This window comes from Periplaneta americana, chromosome 8 (assembly GCF_040183065.1).
Source record: "Periplaneta americana isolate PAMFEO1 chromosome 8, P.americana_PAMFEO1_priV1, whole genome shotgun sequence".
Lineage (NCBI taxonomy): Eukaryota > Metazoa > Arthropoda > Insecta > Blattodea > Blattidae > Periplaneta > Periplaneta americana.
Window position 1 is genome coordinate 2,201,853 of NC_091124.1, and position 20,214 is coordinate 2,222,066.

At 33.1% G+C, this 20,214-nt stretch overlaps 1 protein-coding gene and 1 non-coding gene across 2 annotated transcripts in view; one reads left to right on the forward strand and one right to left on the reverse strand.

Annotated features, from left to right (window-relative positions):
- The window catches only part of LOC138704372 (neuroligin-4, Y-linked-like), a 1,066,533-nt gene that overhangs the window by 649,862 nt on the left and 396,457 nt on the right, over positions 1–20,214 (reverse strand). The window lies entirely within an intron of this gene.
- On the forward strand, positions 1,695–1,766 carry TRNAC-GCA (transfer RNA cysteine (anticodon GCA)). The gene has a single exon. It is a non-coding gene; the product is annotated as a tRNA-Cys (tRNA).

Consider the following 20,214-nt stretch of genomic DNA (forward strand, 5'->3'; position numbering starts at 1 on the left):
TAAAAAATGTCAGTTTTGCTATGCTTTCGAACAATAGACATAGCATCTTGGTATAGCTGCTGCATGTTTCGTGAACTACCTTGAAATGTAGAGGGTAAAATCATTTTATCCTGCTAAGAGATCTTGGTGAAATGATCGTGAGACTACAAAATGTCTTAGGCCTCTTATTTTATCAGTAAGTAATAACGTCTTTCCTTAGGAACTCTAATTTTTGCGCTCTCTCGAGCCAACACTGAAGAGAATGACGCATATAAATATCTACACCACACCGCCATGAAGTATATGAAAAAGACCCAACCCCACTTGATTAATAACTATAAAAACATTTAATTTTTAATAATATAATCTTACGTAAGTTTTATAGCTTTCAGTAACATATACTATATAGCCGCACCTCAGTAAAATATAGAAATCAAAACCTAATTTAAGTTATTCTCTACATCTACTTATATAACCCCAAAACGTTTCACTTTCACATCATCAATATAGCATTAATATGTATAATTAATGAAAAATAGTCACATCATGGCATTAACTGTAATAATATTGAATTTCTAATGGTGATAATTTTATCAAACCACCTCAAGTTTTGTAGTTTTTAATATCCAATACACAGCTGTACTGAGAAAATTACACACCACAGAATCAGAACTGTAAATTATTTTTACTAAGTCTTGAAGTTTTTAATAACCAATTCAATTTGAGCTCTAAATATGTCAGCATTCTTGTAGATCATGGCCCTCGTGTAATATTGTTTACTGTAGTGTGTGTTTTGTTTTATACTGAAATGCAATTAGTTAGTGACGACAGATGGATTTTAGAAAATAGGAAAAATATGTTGAAAAATTGACATTTCAGTGAAAACTACTATTTTTCTGAAAAAATCTGGATTCCTGGCTTCAAAATGAGGGGTAGGCCTAATTTATTAAAATCCGTTCAGCCGTTTTCTCGTAATTTTCATTACCAGTTCAAATTATATACATAGATTTTGTTCCAAGAAAGGAGGTTTTCGAAAAAAAAGTGGTCTTTTGTAACATGAAATAATGATGAAGTTTTTCATGAAACTACTCAAAATTTGATTTTTATCTCATGTAGGATGATAGAGTAACCTATGTATGGCCATGGTACAGTTGTATTTGCATGGAAAATAACACAGATTTCGAATAAATCGTGCTAATAGTCGTGTACACATTGCATGGGAACAGGGCTGTGACAAGCTGGCAACACTGTTTCTTACGTACGCAAACCATGTGGCCGAGCTAGGTGTACGGAGCGGACGATACGCTTACATTCACTTCGTCATTAGTTGCAGGCTACGTGCAGTTCGAAGCAACTGAAACACAACATTTGTCCTAATCTCAATATTACATTAATTTGAAGTTGTTTGTAAAATACCATTATTCTTGAGTTTTAATGGTAAAAGAATATTACAGATAAAGAATAAACTATTCAGAAGTATTTCTTTAATTAGCTAGTATTCTGAATATTATTCAATGTACCGAAGTACATATGATATTTCCATGCAGATATTCTGCGTCATCATACGATGAAAGAGTAATGGAACGGAGAAAAATTCTCTACGGCGCCGGGACTTGAACCCGGGTTTTCAGCTCTACGTGCTGATGCTTTATCCACTAAGCCACACCGGAGTTGGAACTCAATCAGAGACAATTCTGTTCGACGCCGGGGTTGTATCCGGTGTGGCTTAGTGGATAAAGCATCAGCACGCAGAGCTGAAAACCCGGGTTCAAGTCCCGGCGCCGGAGAGAATTTTTCTCCGTTCCATTACTCTTTCATCGTAGTATTCTGAAGCTAAAGATGTTGTGAATTCCATAGTTGCTTCGTACAGAATTTTTTTTTCGAGTTTTAACTACAAAATAACATTTATTTTTCTTACGAATTTATTACAACAATAGTTACAAATCATGCCACTCTTGTAAATTCTTTAAGACAGTACATTAGGATGCATAATTAAACTGTAAAGAATCAAGTTCCTAAAGTCGTATGATTTGTAACAATTTTTGTGATAAGTGCTTAAGAATGATGCAATTTTTAGTCAAAAATTGAAAAATAAAATATTTACAAAGCAATAAACAACACATTTTTAGCTTCAGAACACTGGACAATTAAAGAAATGACACTTCTGAATAATTCATTCTCTATTTGTAATATATTTTTACCCGTCAAACTAAAGAAAAAGAGTATTTTACTAACAACTTCAAATTAATGTAATAAATATTGCGATTAGGACAAATGTTCATATGACATTTTTTGCTCAGAATGTTCTCGAAAATAAGCTCCGTAAGTGACGGTAAATCCTCGTGAATCACCCTGTATATTAAGCAATCTCTGATACGTGACTATCCATAATCTCATACAGGAGAAGCTATAAAATAACATAAATAATATAAACAAGATAAATGAAAAAAAAGTTTTAATTATCGATAATGAAATAAACAAACATTTTAATATAAATAATTTCGAATAATTTCTGGTACAGTTCCTGGGTAGCTCAGTTGATAGAACGTTCGTACGTTTAACCAAAGGTCCAGGGTTCGATACTCGGCCCCGGAACAATGTTTTCTTCGAAATTATTCAAATCAACTTTACAGGGAGTTGTACCTGAAAGCTTGATTTGCAAACATTTTAATAGGTACAGTTATTGAGGGGCAAAAAAAGAAACAAATGCTAGGGAGGTGATAAAGACTGTAGGATAAAGAGCCATGATTGGTTGAAAAACGTCGTTCCATATCATTTTATTGGTCAAAAGTAGTATGATGTAGTAAAAGTGTAATACTTACTGGCTTTTAAGGAATCCGAAGGTTCATTGCCGCCCTCACATAAGCCCACTATAGGTCCCTATCCTGAGCAAGATCAATCCAGTCTCTATCATCATATCCCACCTCCCTCAAATCCATTTCAATATTATCTTCCCATCTACGTCTCGGCCTTTTTCCCTCCGGCCTCCCAACTAACATTCTATATGTATTTCTAGATTCGCCCATACATGCTACATGCCCTGCCCATCTCAAACGTCTGGATTTAATGTTAGTAATTATGTCAGGTGAAGAATACAATCCGTGCAGTTTTGCGTTGTGTAACTTCCTTCATTCTCCTGTAACTTCATCCCTCTTAGCTCCAAATATTTTCCTAAGAACCTTATTCTCAAACAGCCTTAATCTCTGTTCCTCTCTCAAAGTGAGAGTCCAAGTTTCACAACCATAAAGAACAACCGGTAATATAACTGTTTTATAAATTCTAATTTTCAGATTTTTTGACAGCAGACTGGATGATAAAAGCTTCTCAACCGAATAATAACAGACATTTCCCATATTTATTCTGCGTTTAATTTCCTCCCGAGTATCATTTATATTTGTTACTGTTGCTCCAAGATATTTGAACTTCTCCACCTCTTCAAAAGATAAATTTCCAATTTTTATATTTCCATTTCGTACAATATTCTGGTCACGAGATATAATCATATACTTTGTCTTTTCGGGGTTAACTTCCAAACCTATTTCTTTGCTTGATTCCAGTAAAATTCCCGTGTTTTCCCTAATCGTTTGTGGATTTTCTCCTAACATATTCACGTCATCCGCAAAGACAAGCAGCTGATGTAACCCGTTCAATTCCATATCCTCTCTGTAAAAGTGTAATAGTCTCAATAATTAAATAATTCAAAGATTCCATATTTTCATCACAGTTACGTCCGATAATATGCTTTTGACTAAAGAAATAAGTATGTAGTTTTATTGATATCCGTATTTAATATTTACGTTTAAGTTTTAAGTGAATTTTTCTCAGTTTAGGTATCACGTGGATTGGTTACTTTCTGCAAAATGTGGTCCAATTTTTCTCGTTTGATAGACAGAATAGTCCACACCTGTGGAGTAACGGTCAGCGCGTCTGCCGCGAAACCAGGTGGCCCGGGTTCGATTCCCGGTCGGGGCAAGTTACCTGGTTGAGGTTTTTTCCGGGGTTTTCCCTCAACCCAATATGAGCAAATGCTGGGTAACTTTCGGTGCTGGACCCCGGACTCATTTCACCGGCATTATCACCTTCATCTCATTCAGACGCTAAATAACCAAAGATGTTGATAAAGCGTCGTAAAATAACCTACTGAAAAAAAAATAGAATAACCTTGAAGTAGAGGTGACAAGGATTTTAAGAAGATGACACAACGTAGGAGAAAATGAAACAGGACACAAAGAGAAAAGAAAATGGGGAACGAAAATGGTAGAAGAGAAAAAATGAAAGAGATACGTGGGGAGTGACTGAGGGAGAGAGAATAGAACTTGAAAGAAGAGAGTGTAAAGAAAAAGGAATGTGAATTGATAACATTATTTCATCAAAGTTTGCAGATGAAGCTGTTAAGCGATCTCAACGAAAGAGAAAAGTTCTCAGCTGGGATTTATGGCTCTCAGAGCGTCGGCAACTAATACTTTATAAATGAAGTATGTTTCACAGAGCAATAAGATAGCTATTCCAACCCTCATATAAATTCCCACACTTTATATGCAAGAGGGGGACCAAGCGTTCATGGGGTGGAAACTTCGCAATAAAGTTATCACTTGAAGAAGAAGAATAAGAAGAAGAAATATATGGGTAGGCAAATATTATTTTGTGCGGAGAATCCTCCAGAGAGGTGTTCGAGGGCATTCCATTCACGTCTCAGAACAAAAGAAGGATGCATCACTACAGAAACAGATGAAAATCACAAAATACATTTTCCCTCAAATCTATCCTCACTTCTAGAAGGAACTGTATGAATCTTTATATCAAGTAAGGTCTGCAAGAAAGTAGTTTTAAAGAGTTTTACTTATTTGATGTTTAGTTTCTTAGGCGAAAGGAAGGAAAAAGAAAACTTTCTTGGCATTGATTCAAAGCAATCGTACGATACAGAATATAAAAAAAAAATCTTCTCTAAGATCTCAAGAGAGATTTTTCATATGGAATCATTCCTGATCCAGATTCTATTCCTGGCAAATGGTCAGTGAGAAAATAGATTAAAAAGTTGAAATATTACGTTTTGGTGCTATGAATTGACAACTTCTTTACAAATTTATTCGCCGATAAGTGAAAATGGAATTTGGGACAGGCAAAGAGGTTACTGCAGCAATGTTTCTTGTATCTTCCCCGTTTCCTCTACCAAAACGTCACCGAACAATCACTTAAACATCATAACCCATTCAAGAAGTGCCAGCAATCTTAACATATCTTCCTATTGTTTCGCAGAATGCCTAAAATCGTGTGAACGTTTAAGAGGTTGATGTATGTATATATGTATGCATGTATGTATGTATGTATGTATGTATGTATGTATGTATGTATGTATGTATGTATGTATGTATGTATGTATGTATGCATACATGCATGCATTTATTAACACTACAATTGGGTATACACCCGGTGGCAGTGATATATAATATACAATAATTACAATTACATGAAATAAAATGAAATAAACGTAAATGAAATAAAATAAAATAAACGTAAATCTATAAATAGTAGATGCAATAAACCTAGGACTATAAATAAAAACTATTCGATAATAATGCCTACGATAAGCAAAAGTAAATCTAACTTATAAGGACTTCTATTTCACCCAACTATTACCAATTTAATTAATTACATATCACCTTAATTAATTACATACCAACTTAATTACATATCATCTTAATTAATTACATATCAACTTAATTAATTACATATCAACTCAATTAATTACATGACACAACTTAAATAATTACACTGCACCTCCAATTACATTTTCAGTCTAATCTTCTCAACCTTTCCTTAAATGTATTGATTTTAAGAGGACCACCCTGAAAGATTGCCGCAGGTAAGCTGTTCCAGCCTACTATTGTGCCGTAAACATAGGAAAACTTTGCCACGTCCGTTCTTTGTTTTCTACATTTAACCTTCCTAATATGATCAGCCCTTCCTAAGTATGATGGTGTTGCTAATCTAGCATTGATATCGGTCCATGCTTTGTGTCCCATTTGTGCCTTGAACAATGCGGTGAGTCTGGTTTTTCGTCGCCTTGATGTGAGAAGTTCCCACCCTAAGTCTTTTACTATCTCCTCACCATGTCCCTTCCCCATTTTGACATATTTTTGCTGCCTTGCGTTGGACCTTTTCTATTGAATCGATTTGGTTTTGTCTGCATGGATCCCAACCTACTGCTCCATATTCCATAATTGGGCGAACAAGGGTTTTGTACGCTAATTCTTTTGCTTTTCGGTTAGATTTTTTCAGAATACGCATAGAGAAATGTAGTGCTTTCCAGGCTTTCCTTGTGGTATTAGTGACTTGTTAGTGACTTGGTTGTGTGATTTCAAATAATCATAATCACCGCTTGATCAGAATCGGTTTATCATAACAACAAAACAAAGAACTTCAACTTTTGATGAATATCGTAACCAGTGTAAGAAAATAAATACAATATTTACTACTTAAGCCACTATGTAATATTATATACGATGATATTCAAACGTCACTTGTTTTTCCAGAAATGATTTCTTGCGGGTTGCTAAGCAACAACATGCGCGTAAAATATTCGGAGATGGTAAAGGATATTTTTCCGGAACAGCAGCCAACTTAACTACCTCGTTCAATGCGAGGTGGTGGAAATTTTCGTGTTATCACATTTCCAGAACGGCCTCTTGAACTCAGACTATTGTCAAATTGAGTACTGGGTTTTTCATGAGCGGTCAAAACATGATTTCGACCACAGCACCTCATTAAGCTGCCGAGGTTATGAAAATATGGAGTTCTACCTCCATGTCCCCCATACTCTTTATAAGAGTCATCTTGTGTTAGGTCCGTACAGGCCAGTTTCTGTCTGACGCTTTTCCAATTCACTGCGGGCTAAAGCAAAGAGATGCACTATCGCAATTGTCTGGACAGCTGAAATTAAAATAATAAAAGAAAAATGCTCTAGGTTTTAATTTTTTTTTCCAGATGATATATCTAACATAATGTAATTTTTTGCACGATAGTGTTTTTTTTTTTTTGTATTCACAGCTATTGTTGTTAGGCCTTGAAAGCTACAATTCCCACACAGAAATTTGTTGCTAGGGAAACCATTCTTCTTAACATAAAACTATACTGAAATAGACCCATTATAGTATACTTATTGTTACTTAGTTACCATTACAGTGCAGTTTTGCGAAGGCTTTGGAATAATATTGCTCTAAATTATTAACGCAAAATATATTATATTGACAATTTTAAAAATATAGACTTAATCGTGCAAAAATGTTGCACAATACATGTTTGTGAAGTTCATTACAAAATCTCGGAAACTGCAAAACTCGTTTACTTTTTTTTTTTTTTTTTTTTTTTTTTTCAAATTTTTCTCGATTTCGTAAAAAGCATTTCCCAACCTTGTACTGTAATATACAGTCTGATCCGTTTGGGTATGGATAAAATTAATTTATTATTATAAAGCTATTATGATAGTAGGAAAAATTTCTTGCTAGTTATATTATGATTAAAAGATGGGAGTTTCCATGACAATCAACAATGCATAATCTGAAATGACAAATGAAAATCGTAGATGATTAAAATGGCTACTACAAATCAACAGCGGGCACAATGTATTCTTTGGTATGCTAAATTTGAGCGTGTTAAAAGGGTTCAAAGGGAATTTCGACGTGAGTATGGTGTCCGTAATGTAACTAAATACGATTCCATAATGTTGTGATATCGAACATTTATAGAAACAGGTTCTGTGTTAAAAAAAAAGAACATGGAGGAGATCGCAGGCGAAACCCAGTACGAGAAGCAGCTATCTCTTGGTTTGGTCCCCAAACTCCCCAGATCTAACTCCTCCTGACTTCTTCGTGTGGGGTTTTGTTAAAGACATTGTCTATTCACAGAAACCCAGGAACACTGATGATCTGAGAGTAAAAATTACTGAAGCTTTTCAACAAATCACCCCTCTTATGTTACAACGGACATGGGCTGAATTGCATCACCGTTATGAGTTGTGCAGGGTGCGCAATGGGGGTCATGTTGAGCTCTGAGGAATCTGCCATCTTTCAGTGTTGTATGCACAAAGTTTCAACAAATAAAGTTCAGTAGTAAATGTTTTACGGTGTTTTTTATTTTATCCATACTCAAACGGATCACCCTGTATTATTAAACGTTCCTCTTGGATCCTCAGTGACTTGCATATAAAACACTGCGAATTTAAGGAAAGGAGCCTGGATGGTTACCATCTTTTTTAAATACAAATCTGTTTTTAATGGACAAAGATATTGGTAGGACAAATTTATTCTTCAGGACTGCCTCTTCTTCAATCATTACTTTATCTTTGACGCATTAACACTGGGAAACAACCACAGCAACTCCGTGGGATGTCCACGAGGTAACCAGGGAATTCCTTGAGTTAGCGCACATACAGCAAACGGTACTTGAACACGCAACATCCGGTGTAATGTCCAATTCAATGTAGGGAGTTGTGTTTGATGGAGATAAGCGTGGCTGGCCAATTGGCAATTCCCACAAGCTCCCGCCTCAATTGAAGGACAGCGTAACAAACATGAGTGCTGACAGAGCTGTATTGGGAGGAGCAATCGGCACTGATTGTGGGGCAAGAAACTGGCTTCAATTAGTGCAAGTGCAGATCGGACAGGAGGGAATTGGTGCAACTGTACTGGACGGAAAATAAAGAGGCTACAAGCTGTTGAAATGTGTGAGACCTAACACAACGGGACCTTTTAAAGTCTTCGACAATGGCAAATAAACTAACTTAATTACACAACGGACGTAATCAAATTCTAAATACTCCAATAAATAGCTTGTTTGATGCCATTTAAATCAACTGACGTTTCTATACTTCCTTACTGGCTTTTAAGGAACCTGGAGGTTTATTGCCGCCCTCACATAAGCCCGCCATCGGTCCCTATCCCGAGCAAGATTAATCCAGTCTCTACCATCATATCCCACCTCCCTCAAATCTATTTTAATATTATCCTCTCATCTACGTCTCGGCCTCCCCAAAGGTCTTTTTCCCTCCGGCCTCCCAACTAACACTCTATATCCATTTCTGGGTTCGCCCATATGTGCTACATGCCCTGCCCATCTCAGACGTCTGGATTTAATGTTCGTAATTATGTCAGGTGAAGAATACAATGCGTGCAGTTCTGCGTTGTGTAACTTTCTCCATTCTCCTGTAACTTCATCCCTCTTGGCCCCCAAATATTTTCCTAAACAACTTATTCTCGAGCATTCTTAATCTCTGTTCCTCTCTCAAAGTGAGAGTCCAAGTTTCACAACCATACAGAACAACCGCTAATAAACTGTTTTTTAGATTCTAACTCTCAGCTTTTTTGAGAGATGTCAAAAGCTTCTCAACCGAATAATAACAGGCATTTTCCATATTTATTCTGCGTTTAATTTCATCTCGAGTATCACTTAAATTTGTTACTGTTCCTCCAAGATTATTTGAATTTTTCCACCTCTTCAAAGGGTAAATTTCCAATTTTTATATTTCCATTTTGTACAATATTCTGGTCACGAGACATAATCATATACTTTGTTTTTTCGGGATTTACTTCCAAACCTATCTCTTTACTTGCTTCCAGTATAATTCCCATATTTTCCCTAATCGTTTGTGGATTTTCTCCTAACATATTCACGTCATCCTCATAGACAAGCAGCTGATGTAACCCGTTCAATTCCAAACCCTCTCTGTTATCCTGGACTTTCCTAATGGCATACTCTAGAGCAAAGTTAAAAAGTAAAGGTGATAGTGCATCTCCTTGCTTTAGCCCACAGTGAATTGGAAAAGCATCCGAGAAAAACTGGCCTATACAGACTCTTGGACGTTTCACTGAGACACATCTTAAATAATGGAACGACTTTCTTGGGAATACCAAATTCAATAAGGCTATTACATAAAACTTCTCTCTTAACAGAGTCATATGTATTTTTGAAATCTATGAATAACTGATGTACTGTACTCTTGTAATCCAATTTTTTCTCCAATATCTGGCCTGTAAATTTTTTTTTATATGTAAGCTACTATAAAAAAGCTAGCTGAGCAAAACTTTTCATGCTTAATATACATATATTACACTTTATAAAACACCATTCAAAATATTATAATACATAATAGTTACCTGTAAAATAATATCAAATCTCCATAACTTTTTACAGCATTAGAGCATTATTCCTTCAAGAAATATTTTTTTCTTAATCAAAATTTTTAGGAAATTTAATATTTGAGGTAACGATTAATAAAAAAATACTATACATCTTGAAGGAACGTGCCAAGATCCAATACAATGTTGTTCATGTATCCACAATAAATTCCTTAGCATCCGTTCCCCAACTTTGGCATTTGCAGCAATAAATATTTCACAATAATTTTCGGCAATCTAAATTAAATTCCATATATTTTTCATGCGCTGGAGTAATCAATAAGACAATAAACATTTCTGCATCGTTAACAACCGAAAATAAATTCCTTAGAATATGTCTCTAAAGTCTCAGATTTTATTAAGACATTTTTTTAATTGTTAACAATCCAAAATAAATTTCTTACAACTTGTTTCTAATGCTTTCGACTTAACCAAGACAACAATAAACATCCGACAGTTGTCGACAATCCAAAATAAATGTCTTAGGAATATTTTTTTATCAAACTTGGGATAAATTAAGACATCAATAAAGATTTCTGAGTTGTTGACAATCGAAAATAAATTCCTTAAAACTTGTTTCTAGTACTTTCGACCTAACCCAGACAACAACATCTGACATCTGTCGTCAATCCAAAATAAATGTCTTAGGAATAATTTTATTAAACTTGGAATCAATTAAGACATCAATAAAGATTTCTGAGTTGTTGACAATCGAAAATAAATTCCTTAAAACTTGTTTCTAGTACTTTCAACCTAACCCAGACAACATCTGACATCTGTCGACAATCCAAAATAAATGTCTTAGGAATATTTTTTATCAAACTTGGGATAAATTAAGACATCAATAAAGATTTCTGAGTTGTTGACAATCGAAAATAAATTCCTTAAAACTTGTTTCTAGTACTTTCGACCTAACCCAGACAACAACATCTGACATCTGTCGTCAATCCAAAATAAATGTCTTAGGAATATTTTTTATCAAACTTGGGATAAATTAAGACATCAATAAAGATTTCTGAGTTCTTGACAATCGAAAATAAATTCCTTAAAACTTGTTTCTAGTACTTTCGACCTAACCCAGACAACAACATCTGACATCTGTCGTCAATCCAAAATAAATGTCTTAGGAATAATTTTATTAAACTTGGAATCAATTAAGACATCAATAAAGATTTCTGATGTGTTGACAATCGAAAATAAATTCCTTGGAATATGTCTCTGAAGCTTCATAATTTAGCATAGCTCAGTCGGATAAGATGCTTGTCTGCCGATCCGGAGTTGCGTTTGGGCACGGGTTCAATTCCCGTTATCTAATTACCTGGTTGGGTTGGATTTTTTTTCCGAAGTTTTACCCAGTCATAAGGCAAATGTAATAAGGTAATCTATGGTGAATCTTCGGTCTCATCTCGCCAAATATCATCTCACTATCACCAATCCCACTAACGTTAAATTACCTCGTAGTTGATACAGCGTTGTTAAATAACCAAGTAAAATAAATAAATAATTAAAAAATTATCAAGACTTTTTTAATTGTCAACAATCCAAAATAAATTCCTTACAACTTTTTTCTAGTACTTTCGACTTAACCAAGAGAATAATGAACATCTGACAGTTGTCGTCAATCCAAAATAAAATGTCTTAGGAATATTTTTATAAAACATGGGATTAATTAAGATGAAGATAAACATTTCTGATTTCAGAACAACTGAAAATAAATTATTTAGCAATTATTTTTTCAGAGTAATCAGTTTGAACAAATGTTATTTAAATAATAAAAAAAAAATTACAAAAATTATGTGTTTACAAAAGACAGCTTTGAAATACTATCACAAAGAAATATAAAACAAGAGTAACAGAAACTCTAAAAAATTCATTCTAATTAAAGAGGAAGACAAAACTGATGTTGAATATCACAACAGATTTTTCAGAGAAAAAAAAATGATTACGACAAAAAAGAATTCAAGAAGAAAGAATTTTGAAACAGTATTTAAACTACAAGCCACTTTTTACAGGATACGGCGAGAGTCGTTTATAACACCGACCGTATTGAATTGTCCTGCAGCGTACAGCACGAAAATCATAGGGCCTACTTTCCCACCCACTCAAGTAAAGGAAGTATTCAACGTAATACTGTTGTGACAGACCTTTTCTCCGAGTTTCCTTTTGTATCGAATTGGCTTTGCATCTCTTTCATAGGCATATTTCACACAAGTGAATACAGAAAATCTTGTTCCAGACCTCCTCGTGTATTTGTCAGGGACTTGAAAACAAACTGCCTCACTGTTTATGTATAAAAAGCTGGGATCTCGCCTTTCAGGAAGAAAACTGCGGGGAGGGGCGGAAGAAAAGAAACTCTGTCCAGACTGCAGACTTGAAAGGAAGAACTTCGCTACGACTGGGGTCACAAAAAATGCCAAGCTAGCCGAGGCTTATACAAGGGTAAGTGAAAGGTTCGGGGTTTAATGGAGGGAGGGTCATGGGTTTTTTTTTATTATCCAATTTAATAAACCCTATTTCACCCTGAGGTATATTAGGGTTATAGTTGGCATCAAAATACATATTTTATAACCAATAAACAATAGTAAAGTTATAATATAAAATAGTGATCAAGGTTACAATTCACATGAATTACTGTATGTAGAAGAATGCACCTTAATGAAAAATGGATCCTGTTAAAGATTAATGAGATATTTGAGGAATAATCAATGCAAAAGATATACAGGAATGTCTAACCGTTTCAGAGTAAATACACGACCTAAAAAGATAATCAATAGTAGATTAATAAAACAAAGTTTGACTTTCACTTTCAAATTAGTACTTAATTCATGAACAATGGTACAGTTAAGAGTAATAAAGGGATATTACAAGCAATGATTTACGGTTACAAGTTAAATGCGTGATTCAGGAACAAGTACAATGATTAAAATAATAAGACAAGTAATGACTTACAACTAACGAATAACGAAATTCTTGCAGGGCGATATATAACAGCAGGGCAATACAAAAGATTTAAAAACAAATGTAAACAGTAAAGGAAAAGTAGAAAAATTGACTTAAAATTACAAGTTAAACACATTCTTTTTAAAGCAATGGGTAACAATAAAGAGATACTAATACTACTGACTGTAGTTACAGATTAAACACATTATTTTAAAAACAAACACGCAAAGGATCAATAGCTATTTTCAGGCATTATATACAAGGACCATGTCTTTAATTCACATCTTCTTGACGTTATTTCGTATATTATTTTGTGTTTCAATCTATTGCAATTTCTTATTTTTCACTGTAACAACAAAAATACGTTTCATAAAGCCTCAAGGCATTCCAATCCCTCCTAGAACGCGGAAATGGTGTTAGGATGCTGTTTCAAACAATAGAATTCGACCAGGACATCAGTTACAAAGGCTAAAATATTGAGTATGGTTATCTCTACAGTGTGAGGTGTTAACATCACATTCTATGATAAAAATTAGATTCTGTTTTCCACTGAGAAACCAAGAAGAGCGGTGTGAAATTCTATCTAACTCTTACAAAATATGATTTAATTGTAATTTCGAACGGAAACATATCTTTCAATCTATAGAGAAAATTTACGAAATTTATATAAATTTAATAATAATTATGTATCATTCCTCTAATACTACAGAAGTCATTCTTAGACGATTACACGAAAATTTATTTTAATAATAATTCTCTTTTTAACGTTCCTTCTAAATTACAGAGGATATTTATAAACGATAAGATAGAAATTGTAATTGTAATTCTTTATTTAACGTTTCTTTTAAACTACAGAGGATATTCATAGACGATAAGATTATAATTGTAAATTTAATTCTTTATTTAACGTTCCTTTTAAACTACAGAGGCTATTCACAGACGATAAGATTATAATTGTAAATTTAATTCTTTATTTAACGTTCCTTTTAAACTACAGAGGCTATTCATAGACGATAAGGTGATAATTGTAATTGTAATTCTTTATTTAACGTTCCTTTTAAACTACAGAGGCTATTCACAGACGATGAGGTGATAATTGTAATTGTAATTCTTTATTTAACGTTCCTTTCAAACTACAGAGGCTATTCATAAATGATAAGATGATAATTGTAATTGTAATTCTTTATTTAACGTTCCTTTTAAACTACAGAGGCTATTCGTAGACGATAAGATGATAATTGTAATTGTAATTCTTTATTTAACGTTCCTTTTAAACTACAGAAGCTATTCACAGACGATAAGGTGATAATTGTAATTGTAATTCTTTATTTAACGTTCCTTTTAAACTACAGAGGCTATTCACAGACGATAAGGTGATAATTGTAATTGTAATTCTTTATTTAACGTTCCTTTTAAACTACAGAGGCTATTCATAGACGATAAGATGATAATTGTAATTGTAATTCTTTATTTAACGTTCCTTTTAAACTACAGAGGCTATTCATAGACGATAAGATGATCATTGTAATTGTAATTCTTTATTTAACGTTCCTTTTAAACTACAGAGGCTATTCATAAACGATAAGATGATCATTGTAATTGTAATTCTTTATTTAACGTTCCTTTTAAACTACAGAGGCTATTCACAGACGATAAGGTGATAATTGTAATTGTAATTCTTTATTTAACGTTCCTTTTAAACTACAGAGGCTATTCATAGACGATAAGGTGATAATTGTAATTGTAATTCTTTATTTAACGTTCCTTTTAAACTACAGAGGCTATTCATAGACGATAAGATGATAATTGTAATTGTAATTCTTTATTTAACGTTCCTTTTAAACTACAGAGGCTATTCGTAGACGATAAGATGATAATTGTAATTGTAATTCTTTATTTAACGTTCCTTTTAAACTACAGAGGCTATTCATAGACGATAAGATGATAATTGTAATTGTAATTCTTTATTTAACGTTCCTTTTAAACTACAGAGGCTATTCATAGATGATAAGATGATAATTGTAATTGTAATTCTTTATTTAACGTTCCTTTTAAACTACAGAGGCTATTCATAGACGATAAGATGTTAATTGTAATTGTAATTCTTTATTTAACGTTCCTTTTAAACTACAGAGGCTATTCATAGACGATAAGATGATAATTGTAATTGTAATTCTTTATTTAACGTTCCTTTTAAACTACAGAGGCTATTCATAGACGATAAGATGATCATTGTAATTGTAATTCTTTATTTAACGTTCCTTTTAAACTACAGAGGCTATTCACAGACGATAAGGTGATAATTGTAATTGTAATTCTTTATTTAACGTTCCTTTTAAACTACAGAGGCTATTCATAGACGATAAGATGATAATTGTAATTGTAATTCTTTATTTAACGTTCCTTTTAAACTACAGAGGCTATTCACAGACGATAAGGTGATAATTGTAATTGTAATTCTTTATTTAACGTTCCTTTTAAACTACAGAGGCTATTCATAGACGATAAGATGATAATTGTAATTGTAATTCTTTATTTAACGTTCCTTTTAAACTACAGAGGCTATTCACAGACGATAAGGTGATAATTGTAATTGTAATTCTTTATTTAACGTTCCTTTTAAACTACAGAGGCTATTCACAGACGATAAGGTGATAATTGTAATTGTAATTCTTTATTTAACGTTCCTTTTAAACTACAGAGGCTATTCATAGACGATAAGATGATAATTGTAATTGTAATTCTTTATTTAACGTTCCTTTTAAACTACAGAGGCTATTCATAGACGATAAGATGATCATTGTAATTGTAATTCTTTATTTAACGTTCCTTTTAAACTACAGAGGCTATTCATAAACGATAAGATGATCATTGTAATTGTAATTCTTTATTTAACGTTCCTTTTAAACTACAGAGGCTATTCACAGACGATAAGGTGATAATTGTAATTGTAATTCTTTATTTAACGTTCCTTTTAAACTACAGAGGCTAATCATAGACGATAAAATGATAATTGTAATTGTAATTCTTTATTTAACGTTCCTTTTAAACTGCAGAGGCTAATCATAGACGATAAGATGATAATTGTAATTGTAATTCTTTATTTAACGTTCCTTCTAAACTAAGAGGCTATTCATGGACGATAAGATGATAATTGTAATTGTAATTCTTTATTTAACGTTCCTTTTGAACTACAGAGGCTATTCATAGACGATAAGATGATAATTGTAATTGTAATTCTTTATTTAACGTTCCTTTTAAACTGCAGAGCCTATTCCTAGACGATAATATGATAATTGTAATTGTAATTCTTTATTTAACGTTCCTTTTAAACTGCAGAGGCTAGTCATAGACGATAATATGATAATTGTAATTGTAATTCTTTATTTAACGTTCCTTTTAAACTACAGAGGCTATTCATAAACGGTAAGATGATCATTGTAATTGTAATTCTTTATTTAACGTCCCTTTTAAACTACAGAGGCTATTCATAGACGATAAGATGATAATTGTAATTGTAATTCTTTATTCAACGTTCCTTTTATACTTTAAAGGCTATTCATAGATAAGTAATTAACTGTATTCAAAAAACTTTCTGAGTTTCTCTTTACATTGGTGCTTTTTTCATGTACCTCAGATTCATAGAACGTAAATTACATGTTTTCGAAACCGGAAAGATATTTTGCAGAAGCCCTGTATTTAAAAGTATTCACTAATACTATGGCCTGTTTTGCTCGAAATGTACATAATATGGTAGGACTTGTAACTATAGCAACAGCGTATAAAAGTAATGCTCGTTCATTTGTTCGGTTGTCAATTAAGTTCCTGTGTAATGCATAATAATTTCGTAATCAAAACATGATGCGCTCCAAATTTCTATGAATGTTAATCATTGAAATTCGAAAAAAAAAAAAAAGAAATTACAATTTCGTCTCAGTGATTTATGTTTATACAACTGGCTGATCAGTAAACATTGCGTGTTCCATTTTATAATTGGTTTCCGACTTTTATGTAAATATTTTTAATATAATGTAATCAAAATAAATTATTGTATATAGTAAACGAATGTAATTTCATATCATTTGAAAATAATCACCGCTTATATTCCGCTTTTTTATAATTTGTAATAGGATTGATTACATGTTGGACTTTCAATTCATGATATGATTTTCATTGATTTAAAATCTTTCTACATTTGGAAAATTATACAGGGAGGTTAATTTTTTTTTACTTCGTCTTTAGGGGAGGAAATACTGCTAAAATCTGATTACGAAATGATTGCGAAAATGTATGCCTGTAGCATTCACGATATCTAAAAATTGGTTTTCATTTTGCCAACTATATGTCTGTGTGCAATGTTTTCTTATAGTATAACTAGCCGTACCCGTGCGCTCCGCTGCACTTGTTAGCAATAAATATAAAGTAATTACATAATTAAAATAGGACGTTTGATCCAGGGAACATTCGTGTTTGTTAGAAGGATAAATCGTTTAATATGTTACTTAATTTAAATTGTATTTAAATAATTAAAATGCGATCATTTTGGTCCAGAGAGCAATCATTTGGTGCAATGACAATTCCTTTAACATGTTTCTTAATTGTTACTACATGCAACCATATTTTAATGAAGATTGACATATCATTTAGTTTTAATTTGTAAACTTTATATTACTTGCTATATGTTTCAGAAGTTACTGTAATAACATTGTAGAATTATGTCCATCTAGAGAAACTACACTTTCCAGTGGTGAAATAATAATTAAACAATTAATTAGCTTCCGATATTATTTCATACAAACACAGAAACATTCTCTTAGGCTATGTTTAATAGCTTTAGATTGTTGTTGTCCAAGGCCCCTTATGGACGAAGTCATTTGTTTTTATTTCAGTACAGCGCCTTAGATGGCGTTGTTATTGTAATATTAAAACTCATTTATCTCATTCAATATCAGTCCTATCAAAATTTTGTATAGAATAAAACTTATCGGAAATTATGTTTAAAGAAACGTTTGTTATATAATATTTTTCATGAAAATCAATAATAAGCGAGATATTTCGATTTATTTAATTCAGGCCCCTTTATAACCCACCTTTTAAATAAAGTATTTTGAATGCCATATAGCCTAAAATCTAAGTTACAACGAACTTAATTTATATTCCAATTTTCATATAAATCGGTTCAGCCATTATCGCGTGAAAAGGTAACAAACATCCAGACAGACAGATAGATATACAAACAAAAATTTCAAAACAGCGATTTTCGGTTTCAGGGTGGTTAATTATACATGTTAACACCAATTATTTTTGGAAAATCGAAAATTACCAGAAAAATTTTGGCTACAGATTTCTTATTAGTATAGATTGGTTGGAAATTTTTTCATAATGAGAACAGACGACTCCATGCAATGAAAGTTTAATTAATGTTTTTAAAAATATAGCAGACATTTATTTGAAAAGAAAAACAAAGGGTTCAAGTCCTTCGTGATGATATACAATCATTTCACAATGACGCATATCAATTTGTACCAGGTGTCCAAGAAAGTTGGTTCCGTATCTATGCAGTTTCCAATACCTATAATAATCTGGCAGAACACGTGAACCCCTAACATGAAATGACAATTCCACATTTCCTTTACTTACTTACTTACAAATGGCTTTTAAGGAACCCGAAGCTTCATTGCCGCCCTCACATAAGCCCGTCATCGGTCCCTATCCTGAGCAAGATTAATCCAGTCTCTACTATCATTACATGCCACTTCCCTCAACTCCATTTTAATACTATCTTCCCATCTACGTCTCGGCCTCCCTAAAGGTCTTTTTCCCTCCGGTCTCCCAGCTAACACTCTATATGCACTTCTGGATTCGCCCATACGTGCTACATGCCCTGCCCATCTCAAACGTCTGGATTTAATGTTCGTAATTATGTCAGGTGAGGAATACAATGCGTGCAGTTCTGCGTTGTGTAACTTTCTCCATTCTCCTGTAACTTCATCCCGCTTAGCCCCAAATATTTTCCTAAGCACCTTATTCTCAAATACCCTTAACCTATGTTCCTCTCTCAGAGTGAGAGTCCAAGTTTCACAGCCATACAGAAGAACCGGCAATGTAACTGTTTTATAAATTCTAACTTTCAGAATTTTGGACAGCAGACTGGATGATAAGAGCTTCTCAAGCGAATAATAACAGGCATTTCCCATATTTATTCTGCGTTTAATTTCCTCCCGAGTGTCATTTATATTTGTTACTGTTGCTCCAAGATATTTGAATTTTTCCACCTCTTCGAAGGATAAATCTCCAATTTTTATATTTCCATTTCGTACAATATTCTGGTCACGAGACATAATCATATACTTTGTCTTTTCGGGATTTACTTCCAAACCTATCTCTTTACTTGCTTCAAGTAAAATTCCCGTGTTTTCCCTAATCGTTTGTGGATTTTCTCCTAACATATTCACGTCATCCGCATAGACAAGAAGCTGATGTAACCCGTTCAATTCCAAACCCTGCCTGTTATCCTGTACTTTCCTAATGGCATATTCTAAAGCGAAGTTAAAAAGTAAAGGTGATAGTGCATCTCCTAGCTTTAGCCCGCAGTGAATTGGAAAAGCATCAGATAGAAACTGACCTATACGGACTCTGCTGTATGTTTCACTGAGACACATTTTAATTAATCGAACTAGTTTCTTGGGAATACCAAATTCAATAAGAATATCATATAATACTTCCCTCTTAACCGAGTCATATGCCTTTTAGAAATCTATGAATAACTGATGTACTGTACCCTTATACTCCCATTTTTTCTCCATTATCTGTCGAATAAAAAAAATCTGATCAATAGTCGATCTATTACGCCTAAAACCGCACTGATGATCCCCAATAATTTCATCTACGTACGGAGTTAATATTCTCAAAAGGATAATGGACAAAATTTTGTACGACGTCAACAAAAGTGATATTCCTCGAAAGTTACCACAGTTGGTTTTGTCCCCCTTTTTAAAAATAGGTACAATTATAGACTCCTTCCATTGTTCTGGTACAATTTCCTTTTCCCTTTAGTTATTTTTTTTTCTTTTCTAAAAAAAAAAGCGTATTAAACTACAAATTTAATACAAGTAAGCATTGT